The sequence below is a fragment of the Pistacia vera genome, unplaced genomic scaffold, assembly GCF_008641045.1.
Source record: "Pistacia vera cultivar Batoury unplaced genomic scaffold, PisVer_v2 Contig140, whole genome shotgun sequence".
NCBI lineage: Eukaryota > Viridiplantae > Streptophyta > Magnoliopsida > Sapindales > Anacardiaceae > Pistacia > Pistacia vera.
The window spans coordinates 1936526-1952140 of record NW_022195467.1 but is presented as its reverse complement, the minus strand read 5'-3'; the positions used below and the strand labels follow the sequence as shown (position 1 = coordinate 1952140).

Genomic DNA, 15615 nt, shown 5'->3' with positions numbered 1-15615 from the left:
ACGTTGGACTTTACATCAGATAGATGTTCATAATGCCTTTATCCACGGGGATCTTGTGGAGGAAGTCTACATGAAACCTACCGGGTTATTTATCCAATAATGATTCACGGGTATGTCGACTCCAGAAATCTTGTTATGGGCTAAAACAAGCCTCTCGGCAATGGTTTGCAAAATTTTCCATCGCTATTCTTCAATATGGATTTACTCAATCCAAGCTGACAGCTCATTATTCACATACCGCCGAGGAAAATTTTCCTTGTGGTTCTTGTTTATGTTGATGATGTGGTCATGGCAGCCAATGACAATGTGCATCTCAATCAATCAAGTGGTATTTAGAATCTTGGTTTCCCATCAAAGATCTTGGTACTCTTAAATACTTCCTTGTGTTGAAGTTGCTCACTCTCCCGAAGGCATGTTCTTTCTCAACGAAAATACACATTGGACATTTTACAGGAGCAAGTTTACTTGGTGCAAAACCTTGCCATTTTCCCATTGAACAAAATCACAAGTTAGCACTTGATGACAGTCCACCTCTTCATGATCCAAGCTCCTATCGTCGTCTAGTAGGACATTGATTTACTTGACCATCACTCGGCCTGACATTTGTTATTCAGTTCATGTCTTTTCTCAGTTTGTGAAAACCTCACCAAGGTCATTGGCAAGCTGTTTTTGGTTTGAGATATCTCAAAACAACACCAGGTCAAGGTATTTTCTTTTCTCTACAAGTTCCTTATCACTTTCAGCTATTGTGATTCGGATTGGGCAAGTTGCCCTTTAACTCGGCGATCTCTCAGTGGGTATTTCATCTTCCTTGGCCATTCTCCCATCTCTTGGAAAAGCAAGAAACAAACGACTGTTTCAAGATCCTCAACAGAAGCAAAGTATCGATCTATGGCTATTACTGCATGTGAGTTAATTTGGTTGCAGCAATTGCTTTCAGACTTAACGGTCTCACTTTCTTCTTCTACTCACTTGTACTGTGATAATCAAGCTGCCATGCATATTGCTAACAATCCGTTTATCACGAAAGAACAAAGCACATTGAAATTGACTGTCACTTTGTTAGAGACTGCATCAACGAGGATTGTTAACATACGTTTCATTCCTTCGCGCCATCAAGTTGCTGATTTATTTACTAAAGCTTGGCAAGCAACAATTTCAGTTCTTGGTTGGCAAGTTGGGCATTCGAAAACTCCATGCTCCAACTTGAGGGGGCGTATTGACTTTCCATATCTTTGTATTTGCTTTCTAGTATATCTTGATTTAGTTTCTCTTTGTATTGTTTCTTTCCTAGTATATCTTGATTTAGTTTCCTCTTATTGTTGATTTAATTTCTGTTCTGTAATCCCGAAGTCAATGGGATATTCCATGTAATTTCCCTTATAGTCAGGGACTGGTTATTATATAAACCAATTTGGTTGATTAATAAAAAAACGAATTAACACAAAATTGATAATGTCATCTATTTCTGATACTTTCTGAGGAAGATATCCGAGTGCAACTTCTTTTATGAGGTTTGGATTGCCTTGGAAAACTTCTATGCATCTCAGTCTAAATCTAGAGTTTACACTCAAAATGCAATGTAGAACACAAGAAAAGGGCAACTGCATTACAGACTACTTTAATAAAATGAAAGACTCTGGTGATGAACTCAGTCTAGTTGGACATCCATCTCTGAAGAAGATCTTGTCTTAAAAATTCTATGAGGATTAGGTATTGAGTATGAAACTGTTGTGGCCATCAATCTTCCTAGGAAGAACACCTTCACTCCAAGAAGCTTACCCTTCTCCTGAACCATGAAGCTAGACTTGAAAGAATGCATGCCAATGCAGCTCTTGAGATGCAAGCTAAACTAGTCCGTAAAATTAATACACCAAAAAAAATCCCAACAAAAGCTGAGGTCTGAAATTACCAGTGCCAAAACAGCCTGCATTTTCCATTGAAAGAAAGATTGTGTAGGAGTCAAGGCGAAGTGGAATTAACAGGGCAGAGAATACAATAAATAACTTAACTATATCTGTAATGGATCCGCGATAAAGACAAGAAAGAAAGATTGGAAATCCTTTTACATGATTCTAACTTTACCGTCCTGCTAATATGTCACTTATGAGACAGCTATGACACATCTCACAGTCCTACTTGGAATTAAGCTGTAGCTGCACTCTTCACACAACTAGCAGAGCATGAATTCAGGAGATATTTTTCCTAATTGGTAGCCTTCTAGTATGTAGATACTTGAAACAGAGAAGTTCCAACTGGACTTAATGGGTGAAGCAAAAAGATTCATTTAAAAGTATGTAGTGTTTCATCCATCATGGACGCTACAAATAGTTTCTCATCTGAAAATAAATTAGGAGAAAGTGGTTCTACACCTGTCTATAAGTTAATTTTTCAAAAAAATAAAAAGATAAAAAGATTGGTTTTACATTGATCATTTAAATCGAGAGTTCTATGAGATAATACACAATTGGGTAACTCAAGTGGTAGTACGAGTATTGGGATGTGTGGTTAAGGCGCATGGTCTCAGGTTCATATCTCTCTCGCTTCCAAGATTTAGGTAGGTGATCATAGCTGTGGAATGTTACGCTGGTCACCTGCTATGAGATTGAACTAATGTATCTATTTTTCATAAGTTTTTTATTTCTTGATTCATATTTTATATTACACATGCTTAAGATTAATAATTAGTTACTTAGATGCAATAAAAAACAATACAACAAATAATATTATCATAAACAATTTTAAATAATAAATAAAAAAATAGTATAAACAACATAAATCTAGAAGTTATTGGAATTAATTGGGGGAGTGAATTGAAATCTTCTCAAATATCTTACTAAAATGGGGAGAGTGGGAAGGAAACAAAGGCTGCGTTTGGATGAATATTTTCATCCATATTTTAAGCCGGATTTTGAGAATAGTGTTTGGTTTAATATTTAGACAATAGGATCTTCAAAAACCTATTCCAACACTTTTCTGATAGCTTGACCGTTTGAATTTTCTTTTTGCAGCCTTCCTCATTTTCACGCGTTCCCTTTTGACAGCTTATGACACGTTTGAATTTTGTTTACAGCCTTCCTTTTTCACGCGTAGAGGATAACATAACGAATGTATTGTGTACTCAGTAGATCATGTCATAATTGTTAATGAAGTATACATATAAGAATGATTATAAGGGTTGATAATTAGTACTTTTGTCATATATGTATTAATATAATGTTTTTAAACAGTTAGATTAGTACTTGAAATTAATATGGGTTTTTATTTCTTAATATCTACGGGTGATAAAATTACCAATAAAATATTTAGTATTATTAAAATGTAACTTGATAAGTTATATATATAATAATATATTATTTTAACAAAATTCAACAAAATATTATATTAATAAATCATTTATAAAAAATATATTAATCAAATATTCAACACAAATATCAAGGTCAAAATACTCAACCAAAAACATATTCTACAAATCCTATTCTTGTAATCATAACTCTATCCAACTATCTAATCTTATCCCCAAAATCCTATCCAAAATACTGAATCAAACACACCCAAAACTATTATCTACTGGGCTCCTATTGGTACAAAGGACCCGCTCACCCCTGCTGACTCACATCCCCGGCCTGGCCCGCCTAGGTCAACGGGGTCTTTGCAGGTTACAGGTATTACAGATTTGGGTTTCAACTTTTCCACAGGCCTGGCCTTAAACGCAGCTGGGCTCCTATTGGTAATCCAAGAATTTATGGGTGGGCTCATTTTGAATAAATAATACTCTTTAAATTTATTTCCAATTATATAATATATTTAAATTTCATATATACTGTCATCATCTTACATGCCACAACTATTCATTATATAGTATAATAAATAGTTACCCTACGTATTTTAGTATTGTTTTTAAAATAATATTATCTCTTTTTATTTTTTTTGAAAAAATCTCTTTTTGTTATTATTGTTTTTTTTAAATGTAACGTTATATACATTAACATTTAGTCAATTACTTAATTAATAATAATCACCAATTTTACATTTACAGAATCTTTACAAGATGAAGAACAAAGTTTTTGAGTATATATAAGAATCCTCCATTTATTTATTACATTGGTCTTTTATTGTTGATTATTGTATAACTTATGGTTTAATCACTCTTTTTTCGCTTTCATATGTATTATGTCATAATAATTTGTGAATGATTCAAGTGTTTTAAATTTTATATCTATAATACGTTAAAATTAATCTTTTTTTAGGTATGTATTAATGAAACATATCATAACTCATGTACAGTATTCATATGATAGTTTATTATTCTTAACACGACATGGAAAAAATTAATGAATTAACATACCTATGATTATATATATAAGACAAGTTGTAACCAAACTTTGTCGAAGAGTTAGTATACAAAATGAAAATCCCTTTGTATCATTTTTATTTATAAATTTATTTGTAAAGAGTAATTTTGTCTTTTTATTATATTTATGGCAAGGAAGCAATAAATAATGAGTGTTAGAGGTGGTATCTAATAAATTTTTATAACTGTGAAAATAATGTCATTCAATGCACTTAACATTTTTCTAATCAATAAAGATATCGAGAGAAATTAATCTACAAAATATAAAAAATTAGTGTTTAAAACATGATGTATGGATGACATTAAAAATATATAACTTCTGCCATTAGATTAAGATAGATTATTAGTCTTAATTAAATTTGTATCAAATATTTAACTTAATAATTCTAAATTGACCTTTAATTACTTTATTTCGTATTTATGTAAAGCTATTTTATCTTTTATACAAGAATTAATGGAAATTCAATATCGATATATATTTTTTTTAAACAGTGAACTTAAATTGTGATTTTAAAAATTAGAACTATGATTTTAAACAATTAAAGAAGGGTAAAACTTGTGGTAAATCATTATTATTTGGATTACATATATCAATTATCCTTATATATATGAATATATTTTAAGTAACAGGCCAGGGCGAGGCCTACCTCCATCCCCAAGGCTGGAGAATTTTCTTGATCCTAACCTTGTCCCGATCCCTGATAGTTTCGGGGAATTCCTGCACCGTTTGCGCAGGTCCCCTACCAAATGGGCTAAACGTTCGTATCTAATATTAATGTAAAAAACATAAATTAGATAAAATATATGTGGTACCCAGACAACTTTAACCTTCTAATTTAAGACAATTGACTTTTAAGGTACTAATCTCTCAATAGTATAACATAATGATTTTAAGATAGTTTATTGGGAAAAAAAAAATTATTGAAATTAGGAAAGTGGAAGTTAGAAATTTTTATTTGATGGGGTTCAATTACTAATCCATCTTTTATGAAATTAACAAATTTGTAGTAGTCGCTGATTTTTTTTAATCGGAAATTATATTAAATAGCCTCTTGTTGGGTATCAATTGAAAAATAATTTGTTCTTAAAAGTGTCTCAAAAAATAACCCTCCTATAGTCCTATATATTCTTAAAAAAAAAAATTGCATTTCATAAAAAACCCAAAAAGTCCTAAAACAAAATAAACTCTCTCATATTCTTATCTAATCCTTCTCATTCCCTTAATCCCTCCGTAACTCTCGTCTCATCTTTTTCTTCATGCACCCATGATCCAGTCAAAGAGGTTGGTTTGAAGGAAAGAGAAAAGAGAACATCATGGAGTGGACTTTCGTCAGGGAAGTTTCATTACATTGATGAAAGTCAGGGTCATGTAAAATGTGTATTTAAGGTTCATTTTGTGGTTGGATTATGTTTGAAGCAGTTTAGGTTTGAATAATGCTAAAAAAGTGTAGAAAATGGGAGGAGTCGGTGAAGGTTAAGGGTTGGATGCATGAGCTGGAGAACTTCATCGTAAATAATTCACGAAAACTATGGCAACAATGCCACGCATGAAGTATTTGTTTAATTCAGCAAGTGAAATGACCATTTTACAAATATAGTTATCACTTTTATATTCAAATATAAAATATGACAATCACTAAACATTGCTCAATTTTTTCTCTAAGTCAATTGTCTTATTTATTTAATATGTAAAAGTATTGATTATGTGTATAAATTTTAATAAATATGTCACACGTTAGGGGGTGATTGATTAAAAATGGTATAAAAAATATATTAAAAAAAATCACGAAGTATTTGATAAAGCTCCTTAATTTGACCTTAGTTAATTCCATGTCAAGTAAATGATAACACCTATATTTACGTTAAAGATTTTTTTTTTTTTTTTAATATAATGGTCAATGATTGACTGAGTCAAATATTGTAACATGTAAACATTACCTGAAGTTTCGTCTCAGGTTACATTCAATCACACACATTATTTTAAAGTTATTTTAAAGTGATTGAAAAAAAAAAATATATATATATATATATATATATATTCCCTATGCTGCATGCCCCCACACTGCCTTATACTGAACTTCACATACCAAGTCAAAACGCAAATTATGAATGTCTTTTATGTCTTCCAATAGACATATAGAGTAGCATGTGAAATTGTGATTAAATACATTGGATGTCTGTTTCTCTGTATGTTTCTTCCAAGTTCCACCCTTTCCTCGGAAAAGAAACGATGACTATTATCCCACACCTCCCTTAAGTTTTCAATTTAAGTCACTCACACCCTAAAGATATTAAAAGTTATCTGCCAAACACGCGTAACAGTCATTCTGCTTGTAATCATTTGATCAATTCATGGAAATTCATTCAATTTCTCTCAAACTTAGATTCTGTGAATTTTCTTTGCTGTATTAGCTAGGGGTGTTCAGTTCCGGATACCCTGTACTTTTTAAAGGAACCGAAACCAAAATCAGAACCGATGGTTTCTTGAAATTTGGAACCAAAACTGGAATTGACAGTTTCGATTTCTAGGTAACCAGAACCAGAACCTGTAACAATGATTCCGGTTCTGGTTCCGGTTCCAGTTCAGGTTTCAGTTCCTAACAGTAACAGTTCCAAAAATTTGGAATCGAAACCTACCCATTGATGACTGGTTCTGGATAAGAACTGGAACCAAATCTAAAGTATCTATCGATTCTAATTCTAACCAGTTCTTTTAAACACCCCTAATATTAGTTTTCATTTCTTCTCTTAGATCTAAGGTCTTCGAATAGAAATGGGGGCACACACGTACGGTAAGTAAAGCATAAAGTTAAGAACTCTTGGCTTCTAGTAGAGAGGAAGTTATCTTGAAAATACAGAAGGAAAGGAGTTATATCTTGAGCAGCAAAAAGACTACAACTGGCATCCAATTAACCCAATAAGAGAACAACACCTAGCCACAGCAATAGATGAGCACACTGCAATGCAAAAGCAAATCTGTCACATGAGCGGTACGAGGACACCTCACCTAAAATATTAGAGAGTCCTTGATGTTCCTTGTAGGAAGGTTGGTGGAAATTTACCTCATCTCTTTTTAGACCGTGTTTAGTTTGTTATTCCTTTCCATATTCCCAATCCTATTTTTCAAATAATTTTTGAAACATTATTTCAGTAATATTATTTAATTTTTTTAATTACTTTTAAACCCCAAAAGTTATTAATTTCATAAAATACTCCCTAAAAAAAGTTTAAAAAATAACAAAAACACCCCTACAACCTATACTTGTAAAATTCCGATAACTACCATCGACGGTAGCCAAAATCTACCATAACAGTGAATTACCGATTAGAGCTGGTCGATAATTCACCGATCTGACCTTTTTCAGCTAAATCCACTGATTGGCTGATGTTATATTATTAAACGCAGGCTGCATCAGTTTGGAATATTATTAATTAGCTTACAAATGGCTAACAGAAGCAGCACCATTGATTAAATTTGACGAATCAAATTTTGACAAGTCAGAGACGTTGGAGTTTGGGGACGACTGTTCTGTCTTGTGTTTATTTGTCAACGAACACATATGAATATACTACCCAATTTTATTTTACTATCTTACCTTAAAAAGTGAAAAATATATTTGTTTTAATACTAATTATTTAATTCAAAATCCAATCTTATTATATCCAACTTAAAATATTTAATAATTATTTTTCTGAATAAAAGTTTATAAATTAATTAAAAAAAATCCCCCATCCATTCATGCAACAGTCATCGGCCAACAATCACCATCAACACCAGAATTACTCACGATCGGTCAGATTTGGTCGATTTGTCTGTTTCTAGCCATATTCATCATATATCTATTCGAAAATAATAAGATATACAACCAAAGATCTGGATTTGGCCAAAAACGGCTTGATTGGTGCATGACAAGCCAAATCCAATCAGTCATACGTCATTCCGACAACATTTAGCCACCGTCCGATAGTAGTGGCCAGCTACCAACAATCAGTTAGGTGGGTAGGAGTGTTTTTTTAACTTATAAACTTTTATTGTATAGGGTATTTAGCTAAAATGTAAGGTAAAAAATAATCTAAATATTTTTAAAAAAATGTACCAAACACATTCTTAGAATCTTATCCTATTTAATTAAATCATATCTTATTCAATTAAAAATAAAATATTATTAAAAAAAAAAAGTGTACTAAATGGGCCCAATCATGATTTAGAGTATGATTAGAGTTCAAGTGAAAAATAACGTTACACTTAATTGATTGGTTATGATTGTAAGTACCAAAATATAGTTTTATGTTATCTTAATGATTATTCAATAATGTTAGTCATTAAATAAAAGATTTAATATAAAGAAATTGTATTTAGATAATTAAAACACAAAATTGAGAAAGACTAGAAACTCACATGTTTTGATTAAGTAACAACTTATTTAGGATTCGTCAATGGGTTTGAGCCACAATAATAAGAAAGCGTCATCAATTACTAAATTTGAGAAGAAAAAAAGCTGCAGGTACTAGTAAAGTATATAGGCTTCGTATGTGTACTATTTTAGAGATGATAAAATAGACTATTTCCACTAAAAATTAATTTAATGGCATGTGAGTTTTTCTTTATTTTAAAATGGTTCAATGTCAGACTCTTCTGAACAAATTTTCTACCTCCGTCCCTCTTGATAAATAATAACCCCAAACCTCTTAACCTCTTCAAAATCTTATTAAGTTGTTTTTTATTCAAGCGTCCCCTTGTTGTCCTTATCATGGCCAGAAATTTTCTTATGTTCTTCTCTGTTTTTCTCTTTCTTTCCATTCCAGTATCATCCCAACTCAATGATAATAAACTCTATTTTCCAGGATTCAAAGATTTGAGCGCAAACCTAACCTTAAGTGGAGCTGCAAAAATTGAGAAAAATGGCATTCTTGGCTTAACAAACAATACCATTCTTGGCTTAACAACCGATACCGGTAAACAATTACAAGGTCAAGCCTTCTATAGCTTGCCGATCCAGTTCAAGAACTCGACAAATGGAGAAGTCTTTTCTTTCTCTTCCTCATTTGCTCTAGGTATCGTCCCTTCCTATCGAGAATTTCGGGGCCATGGCATGGCTTTCACCATCTCACCATCTAAAGAGCTCAGAGGTTTTCAAGCTCAGTACCTAGGCCTCTTAATGAACCAACATGGGAAGCTTATCAAATCATTTATTTGCGGTTGAGTTTGATACGAATCAAATACCAGTTTCTAGACATCAACGACAACCATGTTGGCATCGACATCAACAGCTTGGCGTCGAATATCTCTTCCGCTGCAGCCTACATCGATGACAGTTCAACTAAACAAAACTTGAGTCCATTAGTGGAAAACCAATCCTGGCTTGGATCGATTACGATGCATCTGAAAATTTGTTAAATGTCACCATCTCTCCACATTCCAAACCAAGATTGCCCCTCTTGTCTTTTAACGTCAATCTTTCACCAATCTTCATGAGTTCATGTATATTGGCTTCTCTTCTTCAACAAGTTCTATTGGTGCTTCTCAATCTCATTATATTTTAGGCTGGAGTTTTAAAATCAATGGAGAGCTACAGCTCTTGATCTCTCTTCTCTTCCGTCAATTCCGACAACGAAAAGCAGACAGGTTTGACGATTTGCCTTTGAATATTGAATAGTAATATGTTATTCTACGTCATCAAGAAAATCAGTAATGCGAAATGTGAAGTAGAACGCCTTTATTCGTGTTTACCTTCGCTTTGGGCCCACCATCACAATAAAATTTACATTACAGTTCACTTGTTTTCATTTTAGTTAGTGCATACTTGTGTTGGACTAAAATCAGCTCGAAGCTAGGTTTATTTAGGAGTTGCTAGGAATAAAGATTAACACAATTTAGACCCTCTTTAGGATATTATTCAATTTCATACATAATTTCGTACTATGATCCTCTTGAGATTATTAAACCTCCTTAAAATTCTTATAAACTAATTATGAAGTATAAAAAAAAACCCTTTGATAAGATATTTAGAACCTTCTAAAATAGTAAATTGATGTACGCAAATTAATTGAGTTTGATGAGAACCCAATTAAAACATATTATTATTTTCATTATGTATCTAATTACAGACAAACTTAATTGCAAAATTAAGAAGGTTAAAGAACGATCAAGACAATATTTGTATGAGTAAATGATTTTACTATTGGATGCTGCAGTTCCTGAGATATTGAATTGGACGGGGATTTCACTTGTTATAGTGGTTGGATTAATCGTGTACTCGTCTTGGGTATAATTTTCTTATTAGATGGAGAAGATTTCGACTAGAAGGTAATATACAACAAATTAACCATATATATATATATATATGGAATGAAGAGCAATATTATGAGTTTCTATTTTATTGAATACCAAGCTGATCAAACTTTTTTGTCAATTTCAAACAGCAAAGTTTCTGTTTGACTTAATGAGTGAAGCAAAGGAGCTTGAGATAGAGGAAAGAAAGGCGTCAATTTGAAAGTTATAGAGCGTCGTCCATTATGCAAGCTACCGATAACTTCTCATCTAAACTAAACTTGAGGGTGGTTTTGGACCTGTTTACAAGGTATATTTGCTTTCACAAAAGGCTTATGTCTAACATATCAAGCAATGACTTTTATTATTGTTCAGGGTTTGTTGCCTGACGGGCAAGAGGTAGCAAAAGAGGTTATCAGGAAAATCCAAACAAGGCCTAGTGGAGTTCAAGAATGACTTATAATTGTAGCTAAATCAGCCACACCAATCTGGTGCGGCTCTTGGGTTTCTGCATTCAGGGGAAGAGAAAATATTGGTCTATGAATACATGCCAAATAAAGCTTGGACACATATATTTTTGGTATATATGCTTATTTCTTTAACCATCTATGCTTGGTTTCTTCACATTATTGAAACTTCTGCTTGATTTATGTTACACGTTCCTCAAACCTTTCTTTTTTCTTTATAACAGATGAATCTAAAAGGAAGTTGATTGATTGGAACAATATTTTAACATCATTGAAGAAATAGCTCAAGGACTACTTTATCTACATAAGTATTCAAGACTGAGAATATTCATAGAGACTTGAAAGCCAGCAATTATTACTTGACACAAAATATGAATCCCAAAATATCTGATTTTGGTATGGCTGAAGTGTTTACCACAACTCACTCTGAAGCAAATACAAATAGAGTTGGGGCACACGGTGAGTAAATTATAAATTTAAGAATCTCTTTTTTAATTTGTATGAAAATTAAAGTTTACTGCTCCAATGAACCTGATTATTCATTTTTTTTCTACATAATAACTAGTTCTACTTTACAAATGAAATCCGTGGTTATATGGCTCCTGAATATGCTATAGGTGGCATCTTCTCTGAGAAATCTGATGTATTCAGTTTCGGAGTTTTATTTTGGAGATCATAAGTGGTAGAAGGTCCAACAACAACATCTTTTATGATGGTCAACCTCTCAACCTCGTTGCATATGTAAGTTCATAATGTAGCACTGCCGCTATTTTATTTGTTAAAATTACTAACCTCTGCTTATCTCAATGTTAATATTTAATGCTTTTGACATAGGCATGGCAGATGTGGAAGGAAGGTGTAGCCATAGAACTAATGAATCCAACACTACATGATTCATTTTGTGAAGACCAAGTTTTGAGATGTATTAACTTGGCCTTGCTTGTGTTGAACAATCAAATGGACAGACCTATCATGTCGTTGTATTTCTATGTTAACAAGTGAAGGAGTAAAATTACCAGCGCCAAAACAGCCTGCATTTTCCATTGAAAGAAAGATTGTTGTGGACAATGCGAGGGAATAAGCAGGACAGAGAATACAATAAATAACTTAACTATATCTGTAATGGATCCACGATGAAGACTTTTTTCTTCGTACTCTACTAAGTAAGTGAATTGTAGTAATAAAAGCTCTATTTTATTCTTCCTTTCTTGCCATTGTTTCAGTGTATTTCTAGTTAAGTCGTGCATTTACTGGATTTATGAAGCTTTCCGACTCATAATAAAAGATTTGATGGTGGATCTCATTTTTACGTAGTTCTGAATTTATGGAATTCCCCGTGATATATACTCACATATGCAATATTTGTTTCGAGTAATGTTGCATACAAATTAAGTAAGATTTTGGATTTGAATCCAAATATTAATGTATAATTACTTCCATCTGCTCAAGAGTAATGTAGTATTTCACGTACCCTGTCACTCTTTACACTCAGAAAAGCTCAACCTAGACCTAAAAATTATTTCTTTCACTGGTGAATCAAAGTTAAAACAGAGGATGAGAGGAGGGCTACTCTACTTTCAGTAAGCTTGATGTTCAATGTAAGAGTATTATCTCGTTCAGTGTTGTCATGTACGACTTCGCTTCCTAAACTTGTGTCAAGTAAAATCCGTTAATGGGTAAAAGATGAAAGAAAGAAATTGAAAGACAGATGAGAGTCTAAGATAGACAGATGTATCACAAATCAAACAACTCTTTTGAATTTTGAATATAAGACCAGATAATATGTAGCAGTATAACCAACCGCTACAGATGATATCAAATCATTATTCTTCTAACTTTGTTTTAGAATGCATAAAAATAAAATCCGGATCAAATACCGAGAAGAAACAATACCTCATATTGATTGAGAATAAGCAAATATTGATTTAGAATTTCTTGTACTTTTTGCCTTTCAAGTTCCGAGGTGCTTGACTTAGAACTGATGCTTTTTCCGCTCATCGACAGTATAATTACTTTCCTCTACAAATAAGAACAAATTTATCAAAAAAATTCTAAAACTTAGAATATGATCAAAGTTTGTATAAGAATAATTCGAAAATAGAAAGTCAATTCATTTTTTCTTTTCCGAAGAAATTAATATTCTTCATTTGTTCCTTTTAAATAAAACAAAATGAGTAATACAATCATCCTAGCTTATAAAATTCGCAAACCAGACACAGGATTAAACGACAATTCACCCAGTGCAACAACCGAGCAGGCTTGTGAACATGAAGCAAGCAAATCTTCTTCCCTAAAAAGCTCTGATCGTTTTACTCTTCTCAACATTCTTCCCCACTGCAACAAATATAGTCTTCACATCCTATGCGACTCCCTCTCGCTCAATCACGTCCGAACTCTTCATCAAAAATGTAACTCAAGACTCCCAACTCAAAAGAAATAAATTTTACTCCATATTTGTTCATACTTGGTATAATTATTCACACGGAAAAACTGCAATGGAAAATATCTTAAATTACAAAGAATGTTCCGAAACCGACTGGAAGGTGACTCGGTCAAGTGATTGGTTTCCAGTCTGAACGATCCAACCGATCTGACCGATATCATCAAATATTATATTTTAATATTTATTTCCTAACATGTCATTTGTCTTTCTCTTTTTTTTTTCTCCTTTGTTTTTTTCACTCTCTTCTTTTCGTTATCTCTTTCTTCTTTATTATATATTTTCAAAATGTCACTTCATTCTTCTCTTTCTTCTTCTCACCCGTCACCTCATCTTTCTTTTTCTTCTTTTTCTTTTTTTTTTTTTTTTACCCTCTCTCTGGCCGTCTCTTCTCTTTCTTCTTTACTTCTTCCATATTCTTCTCTTTTCTCACCCCCTCTTCTCTTTCTTCTTCTCTTTTCTCACCTCCTCTTCTCTTTTCTTCTTCGGCATCTTTTGAAGACTTGAAGGCTGAAAGCTAAAGCTTGAAAGAGATCGCGAATGAAGGACTAGACTGGAGCCTGAAGAAGTTGATTGAAGAGGAGGAGATCGCGATGATTGAAGAGGACTTGAAGAGTGAAGACTTGAAGGAGATCCGAGATCGCGAACGGAGGACTGGACTGGAGATCGCGAATGGCAAATAGCAAACCAAAAAAAAAAAAAAAAGCTAAACCAAAATGAAAAAGGCAAAAGCAAAAAGCAAAATTTTAAAAGTGGCAGACATCTCGCAAGAGCAAATGGAAATGTTAAAATTTGGGGGTTTGACACATTGATTTGTGTCTGTGATTTTTAATTTTTTTTAATTTTTTTCATATTTTTAAGTAGCGGATTGATGTGGACCGGATTTCTTTATTATATCGGTTGGACCGTTGGTTTGCTACAGTAATACGGTCTAACCACGGTTTGAAACGGTCTGATTCAAAAATCTGGGTTTCCACTCTTTTCAAACGGGAAATATAAATGAAATCCAATTAGATCGGTTCGACCATCTGATCCGGTTCGAGTCTCAGAATATTGTTACAAAGATTCAAATTTGCTGATATAATTAATAAGTATTATATGATTTGGCCTCTTTTTGGGGTTTTTACACTAAGTTTTGGCTTATTAAGTTGTATGAATTTTTATTTTTCACTTCTGATTCTTTTAGATATTAACGTCTTTCTTTTTCATCGGTGGATGTAAGCTATAAGTTAAATCATATTAAAATTGTAGTATCCTTTTTTTATTTTTTTTCCTTTTGTGATTGATGATTTAATTCACATGCCATTAATCTAAGCAACTACAGTGCAATCTGGGTCAATTTTTTTTAAAAAAATCATAGTCCATTTTTTAAAAATCAATACAAAAGTTGCAGAAGCAATTATTGTATGAAATCGTGGCCCTATATCTGTGATTCAGTGATTGATATGGGAAGTTGCAGAAGCAATTAATGCCAATGGAAGAAAGTGAAATAAATGTGTAAAGACAAGTCAGCTCCAACTAGTGATGACTCAAGGACTAATGGCGCCGACATGACAGCTGATAGTAAGGGCATCTCCAACCCACTCCAAACGCCACGCCAAATCGGCTTGGATCGATTACGATGCATCTGAAAATTTGTTAAATGTCACCATCTCTCACATTCTTTCAAACCAAGATTGCCCTCTTGTTCTGTCACTAGATCTTTCAAATCTTCATAAGTTCAGTATATTGGCTTCTCTTCTGCAACAGGTATGTACTAGTTCTCATATTGTAGCTGGAGTTTTAAAATCAATGGACAAGCTGAGCTCTTGATCTCTCTTTGCTTCTTCAATTCGGACAAGAAAAGCGACAGGTTTGACGATTTGCATTTGAATATTGAATAGTATGTACTCTACTAATCAACATATGCTGAAATATGAAGTACCAACTGTGAAGTGGAACTCTTTATTCGTTTTTTGCCTTTGCTTTAGGCCACCAGTGAAATTTCTTTGCTCCGCCACCGCAACTGCTTGGTTTCCTCAAAAAAAAAAAAAAAAAAAAAAAAATATATATATATATCAATATATATCATAAGCATATTACA

General features: G+C 32.8%; 1 protein-coding gene and 1 long non-coding RNA gene across 2 annotated transcripts in view; both read left to right on the top strand.

Moving 5' to 3' along the window:
• The window catches only part of LOC116123208 (L-type lectin-domain containing receptor kinase S.4-like), an 83786-nt gene that overhangs the window by 13799 nt on the left and 54372 nt on the right, over window positions 1–15615 (top strand). The gene's annotated exons all lie outside the window — the stretch shown is intronic.
• On the top strand, window positions 9905–10892 carry LOC116123112. Its single transcript, XR_004127001.1, has 3 exons — window positions 9905–9980; window positions 10550–10661; window positions 10778–10892. It is a non-coding gene; the product is annotated as an uncharacterized LOC116123112 (long non-coding RNA).